The sequence below is a fragment of the Haliotis rufescens genome, unplaced genomic scaffold (genome assembly GCF_023055435.1).
Source record: "Haliotis rufescens isolate VD_foot unplaced genomic scaffold, xgHalRufe1.0.p SCAF_5, whole genome shotgun sequence".
Taxonomy (NCBI): domain Eukaryota; kingdom Metazoa; phylum Mollusca; class Gastropoda; order Lepetellida; family Haliotidae; genus Haliotis; species Haliotis rufescens.
In genome coordinates, this window is record NW_025964223.1 from 36,610,587 (window position 1) to 36,622,243 (window position 11,657).

At 36.0% G+C, this 11,657-nt stretch overlaps 1 long non-coding RNA gene across 1 annotated transcript; it reads right to left on the bottom strand.

Annotated features, from left to right (window-relative positions):
• Positions 1 to 6,203: 6,203 nt before the first annotated feature.
• LOC124118532 lies at positions 6,204 to 9,960 on the bottom strand. The gene is made up of 3 exons (XR_006858497.2): positions 9,668 to 9,960; positions 8,176 to 8,380; positions 6,204 to 7,714 (listed from the first exon to the last, which is right to left on the bottom strand). It is a non-coding gene; the product is annotated as an uncharacterized LOC124118532 (long non-coding RNA).
• Positions 9,961 to 11,657: the final 1,697 nt, after the last annotated feature.

The window sequence follows — 11,657 nt, forward strand, 5'->3', positions numbered from 1 at the left end:
TGCTAGCTATCTCAAAGACCGACGGCGGCTTAACGTGTATTCCTAATAATATTGAAAAATACATATCATTCTCATGGACTAAAACTATACATTATAGGGACAGGGATGGGAAAGCCAGAATAAAGCAAAGTAATGGACTTAGATTCATAGACTCCGTACAGTTTCTGTTATCTTCCCTGGATAATTTAGCTAATGCGAACACTCCCGATGACTTTGCGATAACAAATAAATATACCGATAGGTTAACCGAGTCATTTGTTGCTGAGAAAAGGTGTATGTCCTTACGATTATATGGATGATTGGTCTAGATTCGACGAAACTAAATTACCACCTCTTGAATCATTCTATAGTAACTTAACAGAATCTAAAATAACCGATGCCGATTATGAACACGCTCTGACGGTCTGGGATAAATTAGGTTGTAAGAATTTAGGCGATTATCACGATCTGTACTTAAAAACTGATGTACTGTTACTCGCCGATATATTAGAGATATTTAGAAAGACATGTTTTAAACAATACGGCTTGGACCCGGCATGGTACTATTCCAGTCCCGGACTATCGTGGGATGCATTGTTGAAGAAGACCGGTGTAGAACTAAAACTACTCACCGATTACGATATGCTCTTGTATACTGAGAAAGGTTTAAGAGGTGGTATATCGACGACAGCGAAAAGGTATTCTAAGGCTAATAATAAATTAGAGGAAGGATACGATCCGAGTAAACCCGACACGCACATATTATATCTCGACGCCAACAATTTGTACGGATGGGCTATGAGTCAACCTTTACCCACGGGTGGTTTTGAGTGGGTCGATGATATCAATAATATCCATAATAATGATGCGAATAAAGGGTACATACTAGAAGTTGACTTGGAATATCCAAATTCGTTACACAAAGACCATAACAGTTATCCGCTAGCTCCCGAAAGATTAATGGTGAATAAAGATTGGATGTCAGAATATCAACACTCCTTGATGGGTAATACTAGGTTAGCTAACGTAGAAAAACTTGTACCAAATTTGATGGATAAGACAAAATATATAGTTCACTACAGAAATCTCCAGTTATATCTACCGTTAGGTATGAAACTAAAGAAAATACACAGAGTTCTAAAGTTTGATCAAAGCCCTTGGATGGAGCCCTATATAAGGCTGAACACAGATTTAAGAAAGATGTCTACCAGCGATTTTGAAAAGAATCTATATAAGCTCATGAATAACTCAGTATTTGGTAAAACTATGGAGAATCTAAGGAAGCATGTTGATGTTAAATTGGTCAGATCTAATGAGGAAGAAAGACTCAGGAAACTTATAGCCAGTCCGGCTTTTAACAGAAGCAAGATATTTGATAACGACTTAGCCGCGTTGCATATGCAGAAGAGTAATATAAAATTCAACAGACAGGTGTATGTCGGTATGAGTATTCTCGACTTGTCAAAACACTTAATGTATGACTTTTATTACAACGAACTTAAGAAGCAATACGGCGATAGATGTGAGGTGTTATATACCGACACAGATTATTTGTTGATGGAAATACAAACCGAGGATGTGTATGAAGATATGGCAGAAAAAATAGAAATGTACGAAACAAGCGATTACCCAAAAGATAATCCACTGCATAGCGTAGTAAATAAAAAGGTGTTAGGTAAGATGAAGGGTAAATGCACTGGGACTCCTATAGCGGAGTATGTCGGATTAAGACCTAAGATGTATTCTATAAAGAAGTCTGATAATGGAGAGATAAGAAAAGCTAAAGGAGTTAAGAAGTATGTGGTAAAAATGCACATCAAACACGAACAGTATAAAGAAGCATTATTCAATGGTAGAACATTTAAACACGAGATGAACTCTTTAAGAAGTTACAATCATAGGATGTATGGATTAAGAATGAACAAGACATCATTATCCCCCTTAGAAACAAAGAGATGGATTGATAATGATGCTGTAACTACCTATGCTTATGGTTATGGTGGTAATACTGTATCGTTGGGAACTATGAGCAACTCTTCTCGTACAAATGCCCTGCCTGGTCCATCTTGAAGATAATAAAGAATAGGCTCTCCTTTCATAACCAATCGACTAATGTTATATGTCTTAACCTTTAGCCTGCTGAATTATTCTAACACTTCTTACCCCTGCCTGCTGGATTAATTTTAGCATAAGGCGCTCTAAAGTGGGTGGGTGATTTCAAACAGTCGGTGCCTCATTAAACAAGGGCCAATTGAAGAAATATTTTGCACATTTATTCCTGATAGAAAACTACACAATTCTATATAAAAATATCCTGGTGTTTTCAATCATACCAAGGTTAAAGGGGCACTGATCTAACGCAATTCCCCGGACTGGTTGTTGCCTTTGTTATTGTTTTTTCCCCCGTGAGTACCCGGATGATACGCAACGCAACTGAGCGTGACCAGAGACTGGGCTACCGTCTGCAAGGACAGCTAAATAAACTTGGAGGCTTGAGGCAATATTTGTTTTACGCATTTTTGCATAAACACTGATTGGTTAACTGTGATCTATAAAGATTTCGACAAAGGGCGCATGTTAATTAATTTCTTCAGCCTAAACAAACAGACAAAAAGAACGGCGGAGCTCATCGGATGTCGTCATTTGGAAATACCCCAGATGGTTATAGTTTAATACTAAAAAAGTATTCATGCAGTGAAAGCATTTTCGGATTTCGGATTGCGTCGATAATACGATTTCTACTCCCTTGTTGTCATCCTCGTTTTCTCGTATAACCCTACACTTGTGTATTTGTCGTCATTCACTTGATGCTCAGTTAATGAATTTATTACAGGTACAATTAATGGTAGCACCACATAGATTACCTGACAAAGGTTCCCATTTGGCATTTATTGTGTCTGGGGTAATTATTCAATCTAAATCCAGGTTTGAAGTGAGGTGAAATGTGTGTTATGTAATATGCACGTGGCAGCCCAGCAAGAGATGAATGATCAGTTGATTTACTTTTTTTTGTAAATCAACGGATCGTTCCTAGTCATCAAAGGATTAACAGAAAATACGTTGATTGATTAATCACTGTTATCTTGCACAGTGGATATGTCAAAAGTGAGTGTTTACATGTCTAGGTTTACTAAAACAAAGGGAATACACTCATATCATGGCGTGAAGTGCCGATGTAAAAACAACATACTTTGTTCAAAGGGTTAACTTATAATACGTTGATTGATCATTGTTATCTATCACTCAATGGATTTTTTAGGAACGGTGGACGTTATGAAAATAGTTGTCACGTGGGCTTTCTCAGCCGACCCTTGAGGCTTGACACCTATGTGAAACACCTGAAACAATCCAAGTGATCAGTGAATCCAGACAATCCAAGTGAAACGAACACGGGTTATAATATCCCGAAACGATATATATCTTTTTAGAATATTTGATTGTTACAGAGACACGTGACATCGAATAAGTTTCTTTGTATAGCTTCAGACGAGTTGGATATTGTTCCTTTGTGTGGATATTCACGGATACATTCCTCGAACAAGGAAGCTGCCTAAAATTTATACACATAAATTTGGTAGGTTGTAATTATGGTATTTGCATTTTGTTTTCCTTCATTTGAACCGATTCGTTCTTGTTTCTCTACGTCTTGGTTGGAAATTCTTCAATGCTTGATAGACGTTGTTTCACAGGTCTTTTCCTTTGTAAGCGTGTATATATTACCGTCAATTTGTAAAATGTGATTCTCTCAGGCAATTTATAAAATGTGTAAATATTTCAGTCATTTTGACTAAAAAATCTGTCCAGATCGATTAAGACGATCAAAAGGGCCTACGGACATCACAAGAGATTATTATGTAGGATTAGAAGCCAAACAACATAGAAATGTACTTTTCAACGTAATATTTTCAGTCTCTTGGTGATGACATTAAACATAAAAATGTTTGGAATTCGTTATCATAATAATACAGATGGAAATGTTTTTCAGTCACTTTGTAAAATAACTGAATATTTATACGTTTAATAAATATGTTACACATTTGGCATTAAAAAAAATATACACACTATAAAAAAAAGCAATGCTCAGGTGAAATATTTACTTTGTGTTGCAAGTCAAAATAGTGTAAACGAAAATCGCAAAATTACCAAGCAAGTGACTTATCACAACTTCGTCACAATTACCGATGCTACCCACAAAGATACCTACATTTCCTTATTATCTCGAAAACTGTATTTCATTTTGTTGATCAATGTGACCATACGCCCTTATTACTACCGGTTTCCATAAAAGTGACTAATGCGCTTATGAATGGCGCAGCAGAGGTCGCGAACTAGTCTAGATTTCTGCTATACATCCGGGTACTCACTGGGAAAAAACAATAACAAAGGCAACAACCAGTCCCGGGGAATTGAGTTAGATCAGTGCCCCTTTAAGTACAAAGCGAACCTAAAATTTGTAAATTTTCTTGAACTTACCTGAATTGCGTTATTGAAGGTGGTTTGCATAGACTGGTTCCCGTTCGTTCCTGCGACAGACTGGAACGACCGGTATTGGGTAAAACAACCCTCACCTTGACGTTACGGTAAACTGGTTTAGCGCCTTTGCTGGTTATATAGACAGTAACATAGTCAAGACAAGATGGCGACTAATGTGTCGTCTGTCAACAGTAACATAGAAATTGCAAATATTTTGGATCGGGTGAACAGGTACCAATCTTGTTATTTTTTCCAATTAAAGGCTAAACAATGTGATGCTATTTTGGCATGTGCATCAAGGGGTGTTTTGGGTGTTCTACCGACTGGTTGCGGCAAAACTGTTGTGATACAGTGAACGATTCCGCCAGCACTGTAGTGGTTGTGAATCCACTAAATGCGATTCTCGAAGAGCAGAACAATCGCCTCCGTAGCCACAGTGTAATAATTATAAACTAATGTATGTTTCATGTTTGGAAAATAGTGCTATTTAATATTTAAACCTGAAAGGGCGATACCTTGACGTGGTCAGGAGGCTTAATTCTCTTTGACTTTGATATGGTCGTAAGGGAAGACCAAAATCGCCTTGTTGTAGTGATTATTTTATTGCACATTTTGTTAAATGTTTTCTATAAATAAACATGTCTTAGTGTACTGTGTCCCATTATCCTCACCCCATATTCAAATATCAGATCAGTCACATTATTGTTGATGAGGCGCATTGTGTCATATCATGGGGGAAATCTAACTTTCGACCATCCTTTCTCAAAGTAGGGGATTTACGTGCAATCCTTAGAGCCCGGTATGAAATTCAGCAGGCTTTGTGCATAGTGAATCCTCTAATTGCAGCTGAAACTCCTGGCAGGTGAAATTTGCAATCAAAATAGATTTATAAACAAAACAGTATACACCAGCGAGGTATCGATACACTTTGTTGATACCCAATTTATGAAAACTTGACATGTTTCGGAAACATTTCCCTAATCTCTATTAAATCTATTTAATAGTATCCCAACTAACATTTAGTACATTGAGTCATTTGATAACACTGATGTAGACATGGAGATCTAAGATTAAGTATAGCCATGGACTTGTATAACTTGTATATAGGTCTGTGGTTTTGCATACAATGCAGCAACCTATAATCTAAAGGGCATCAACATTACTTACAAGGGTCAAAAGGGAAAATACCTCCCAAAAGGGTTATAGAGTATTTGTTATTAGACTTTCTGCACATGGTTGACCACTGGACAAAAATGATGTTTTCCATGTACAATGTATTTCAATAGTTTCACACATACATACATTTGAATTTAATAATATTCTTAATGCTATTGGAAATGTGAAGTACATCCAAAGTAGTAGTACTAGTACAGTATACTGTCATCTCAAGAAGAAAATTAACACCACAACAATTGCACTCAGAAATCTTTCAATATATTTTCGAATATACACACTACAACATGTACAATCTACAGTATGGTTTGATAAGCTAAGGCAATTCATGTAGCGAAGCACTTTGACAATTACAGAGGTTACCGTATTCGGCGTAATAAGCGCCCAGGGCGCTCTCAAAATTAGAAATAGGGAGCTCTTATTAGGATATTATTTAGAGTTGAAAGATCGTAAATTTCGTGGTTTATGCTGACAGCCTGAAATGTTATATACGACAGATATATTTTTCCAGGATTTAATTGCCCATAATTAAGGGTGCATATGACATACGAGTGCGTATTATACACAAGTAAATAAGTCTTGTGTACATTAATCAATTGGAAGGGATGCTTACTGAGATTGTTCACTAGCCAATATATTAGCAAATATCGTCGTGGGCGCTTATTAGAGCAGGGCGCTTATTATGTCGAATACGGTAGTTACAAATAATCATGACGTGACAAATCCCAAATTTGAACAGTTACCATTCATCTCATCAACTTTTAAAATATGTGATAATAATCACATTTGTTAGTGAAATTATAGAAAAAATTGCTTACTTTTCTTATTCTCCATTCACCAATGTTTAGAAAACATATTGTTCTTAAATGCCAAGTATAGTATGACAAATGGAAACGTAAAAACAATTTACAAACAGTCTTTTAAACATTTTTCGTTTGAGAAATGGTAACATAAACTCAATATCCTGATTTTGTTTCACAGTAAATATGAATTATGTATTATTGCTTATGTCTGTATGTTTACACTAGTGATCATCAATCAACATTGTCACTAAAAACAATTGTGAAAGTGAAATTCTAGTCACAGAATAGGTATGTTTTTGCCACGAAATACAGCTGGGATTGATATTAGTTACAAGAATAAATAGTTATAACACTGAAATATCTTTCTTCGATACTTCACAAAACAACAGTTCAACATGATCATAGAATTAATATCACACAATCCAATTTGAATGGCCCCAAATATATGGTGAAAATATACAACCAGTGAACAGTAACCTCATTACCAACATTTGCAAATTGATAACCCATCTCAGCTTTTTCCTGAACTTGTGAAAGTATTTATGCCAAATGGCAAAGAAATCTCTTAATGCGATAATTGAGCATTTATTCATTTTGTTGTACATGAATACCAGTTTGACCAGATGAGTCAAAGATACTCTTCCAGGAACATTTATTGATTGGTGGGTAAGAAATTCTGCCAATTGACATTATTTTGTTCTGCCTTTTAATCTTTTTCTTTGATAAGATTTTGGTTCTCTTTTGATTTTCTTAGTTATGCTCAAGCATAATTGAACAACAGACAACTGGTGAGGCTGGTTCACTGACTGTAAGTGGTTGCAAGCAGTTTTGTTTAGGCACCAACGGAGAAGTGGCATCAGTTCACGGTATGTCAGAGACATGGCAGGTCTGTGAGCATATAGCAGGTGCGGCTGGTTCACTGACTGTAAGTGGTTGCGAGTAGTTTTGTTCGGGCACCAACGGAGAAGTGGCATCGGTTGACGGTATGTCAGAGACATGGCAGGTCTGTGAGCGTATGGTGGGTGAGGCTGGTTCACTGACTGATACATTTGATAACATAGATCTAATTAAGGAATGCGAATGAGTGGTATAAAGTGCATGACTGCTACATGCCCAGGTCACTTCAATCATAGGCCCAAAAGTTACATCAGTCTGTACACCCATTACTCTGGTCTTCCGCACAGTCCTTCCACTCTTTGTATTTGATATTTTCCACCCCCCTGCTCTCCACAAACTGTCAAAAATTTCTCCTCATCTCTAGTCCATCTCCCATTATGGCATGGTTCCTGCAAAATATTTTTTTTTTTTTTTTTTCAAATATTCTAAATTTAGGCAAATGGTGCAACATCAGTATGTTTAAACAAAATTTGTGTCAACAGCTTAAAACAAAACTTAGAAAATAATGTAGGGAGTCTCATATAAAACTTGTCAGGATGGCCAATACTGTTTGCTTTGTCTTAATCTTTACCACCTAAACTTTGTATCAATGATTATGTTATGGTACGGTCAGTCATGACTTCATTCTTATGCAAGTTCCTACAAACAAACATGTATGTGTATGCAGTTTGAATACAAATAATAATTACATGGTAATGAATGATTAAATATTAATAAATATAAAGAAATATTTCTATAAAGAAATTTTCAAATGAATAAAAAATAATAGTCTGCCGTATCAATATTTGCACGAAATTAGTCAAAAGATACACTGACATCAAATAGCCATTATGTGGGTACTAATACTCACCTCTATTACTGCGAAAACTACAATATTTCAAGGCTCTCAAGCCTTGCCCAATGTGTTTTGTCAGCCGCCATCTTGTTTTAGCAGACCATGTTTTATGGTGGGCGATAACGGTCCTTTAATTCCTTGGAAAGCAGAGCAAGAGCAGCGACACCAAGCAGAGGATCCGGGAAACATTCTATGGCCTTACGTGACACCAGCTGTTAATCTGGAGACAACAGATGTAATTACAGTTACTGTACATGTAGTATATTCACAAAGGCATTCAACAACATATTATTATATTATATGTACCTGCATAGGGCCTGTTGCATGTTAAAGTAGTGCAACCTATTCAACTGACTCTTTATGTATTGTAATGCATTGGTTAACCTGATCATCAGATGGACACATTTTAAAAGTAACATCAAATGATTAAATATTTATAAATAAAAATAAATATTACTATATAGAACTTTTCAAATAATTTAAAAATAATAGTCTAGTCTGACCCTATAAATATGGAGAGATCTTTAATGTCCTTTCAATTAAATATGAAGCATTTGACGATTTATTCATTGTCCTGATTTTTTTCATCAGTTGATCATATTTATAATGTTAATTCTTTGATTGAATCAAGACATAAGGGACCAACCATTTGGTATTCTGGTGGTAGGGCTGGGATTTTATTAAGAAAAATAAATTGTCCCTGAAATATGCTTGAAAAAATATTCATGCTTCAAACTGTTGAAAAAAATAAAATTGACTGCTACAAAGAATTCATTGTTGCAAGAGGCATATAAAAACATGATTAGTCTCATAGTTGTAATTAAAAGAATATCTGGTATTTCAGCTGTAGCTGATAATATATTTTGTCTCCAAACACAATCCTAGACCCAGACCACCATCCCCTACCCCACTCTCCCACCAATATCAAATGGTCCCTCAGTATGCTCAGGAATTTAATAATATACCCACGAAATTAGGGTACATGACCATATCTGACCATAAACATAGCCCAGTTCAAATGATTCCCGTTTCGTAATTATTGTCACGATAAAATATTTGCAGCAAAATATTTATTCGTGCTTTCATTGCCTTTAATTTTTTGATGCGGGAATCATCAAAACTATTCACAAAATATCTCTAGATATTGTTTCGGGCAAAATTCAGTTTCATGTGTTATCATTGACATTTTGGCCGTGTCATGTTGTTGCCTAGAAATGACAATTTCGTACTACCAGACACAATGACAAGCATATGAATTATGAATATAAGTGCATATGTAATAGTCCATGCAACAGATAGTTGACAACACAGCAGTTTCATACAGAATTTCTCAGAAACTTAAATTGTCTTGCGTAAGAACTTCATGATAATCTGTTCAGAAGGTAAATTCATAAGAGATTCATCGTCCTCCATTTAAAACAAAAACACTGCCGTGTCAATATTTGCACGAAATTAGTCAAAGAATACATTGACATCCCATAGCCGTTATGTTGGTACCAATACTAACCTCCATTACTTGGAAAACTACAATTTTCCAGAGCTCACTAGCTTCGCCCAATGCATTTTGACAGCCGCCATCTTGTTGTAGCAGACGATGTGTCATGGTGGGCGATACCGGTCCTTTGATTGAAACGCGGAACAAGTGCAGCGACACCAAGCGGAGGATCCGGGAACCAGTCTAGTGGTTTGCATTTCATGCTAGGAAACTTTTAATATCGTAACATTTGTGCAAATTGATTTCAATAATCATGTCTCCGATATGTTAATTTTAATTGAGTAAAAATTAGGGTTTTTTGTATCGGCATATAACAGCGCGATGGTAAATTATGAACCATTTCAGTAAATTTATTACCTAAACGTTAAACAGAAAAATAACTTATTTTTCGAGGTCATCATGTCGGTTGCAGAAATACGAATATTCGGGTTAATCTGACGTGTCATGTTATAAAATTTGCAGGAAACAATTAATGACTTATAAATATTCACTAATCCTAATTTCAAGCGTTTTGGTTGAATATTTACGATATACAAAAATAAACAACCCGTGTCATGATGCTAGCAGACGTCCTAAAATCAAACATGGCGCGCTTCGCCCGACCTCCGCATAACTTATTGCTATTTTAATATCAACAAAGTTTACATTGCCTTTATAAATATAACTTGGCGAAAGTTGACGATCTTCTCAATCGAAGAATGTTTTATTCGTCATACTCCAATAAATATGACGACAGAAAAATGAAAATAAAGATCGTGAATTCTGACAGCACTATTTCAATAAGTGCAAAGGTCACCGGATGTGATGTCACAGACAGGGGTAGTCTGCTGATAAGCTTTCGAAACAAAACAATTACAGTAAATTTTGAAATAGTTCGCCTATCACATACAGCAAAAATATAAGTCGATACACAGTATCAGTAATCACCACTAACATGAAATAAAAATGTGACTTTGACGATATAATTCGCGTATTAGTTAATCCGTTAGACCTTGCATGCTCCCGTGACCCGGAAACGGTAGACGATAAATCAACATGCCACATGCAAGTTTCTCGGTATCTTTTATTTGAACTTCTGTTGATATTTAAGAATCACCATTCAGTGTTGTGAATACAAATGGGACATGATTCATATTTCTGCGATGTACACGCTGATAAGCTTCACTACAACAAGTGTATCCCACGTAATACGTCTATGGATATCGTCGATCAGCAAGATCACCCTCAACAACAGGTGCGCGAAAATGGGCTTGACAAAACGTGTTTCAAAATAACATCCCCGCGTTGCTGAATATGATAGGGTATATATAAGCAATAAAATGCTACGTACATATTTTCGGTGTTAGTTCCACATTACATTAAGGATAGTTTTCCTTTCGGGAATACATTCATTCTTCCCCGCCCTTAAGGCGGGGAAGTATACGGGAAACGTTAAATTTGTGGCATGTCGACATGTTGGTTTATTTGAAATTTCAAGCCACGCATTTACGGAAACAAAACATACAAATCATGTGCGTCAAATGTTGATGCTATTCTTTTCCAGCAATAAGAGATACTTCAAAGTCGTCTTTATGTAGTTAATTGATGCATCTGACCGTTTCTGGTCATTAGCTGGCATTATTAAACCATTCATGTGTAATCCGATGTCCTTTTTTCCTCAAGGACTAATTTTCTGATTTTCACGGTGTATACAAAAGAAGAACTGTGCTCCGGAGATCGTAAATAACAGCATAATAAAAATTATGTTCTGAATATGCTTATTCATGAACAACGACATCTCAATTTAAATGTAATATGGCTGAATTCCATATTCTACATACCACACTTTTGATTGTTTGGATGCTCATGTTCACTGGAAATATTTGGAATAGTTATATTCCGTATTCTGAATTAACCCAGTCCCCCATGTGTGTTGTTTAATCAGTGCACCGCACATAACCACATGTGAAACGTTTGGTAGCAAAGTCAAAGCAAAATCGGAGTAGTGTGTCAGCGAATTTGC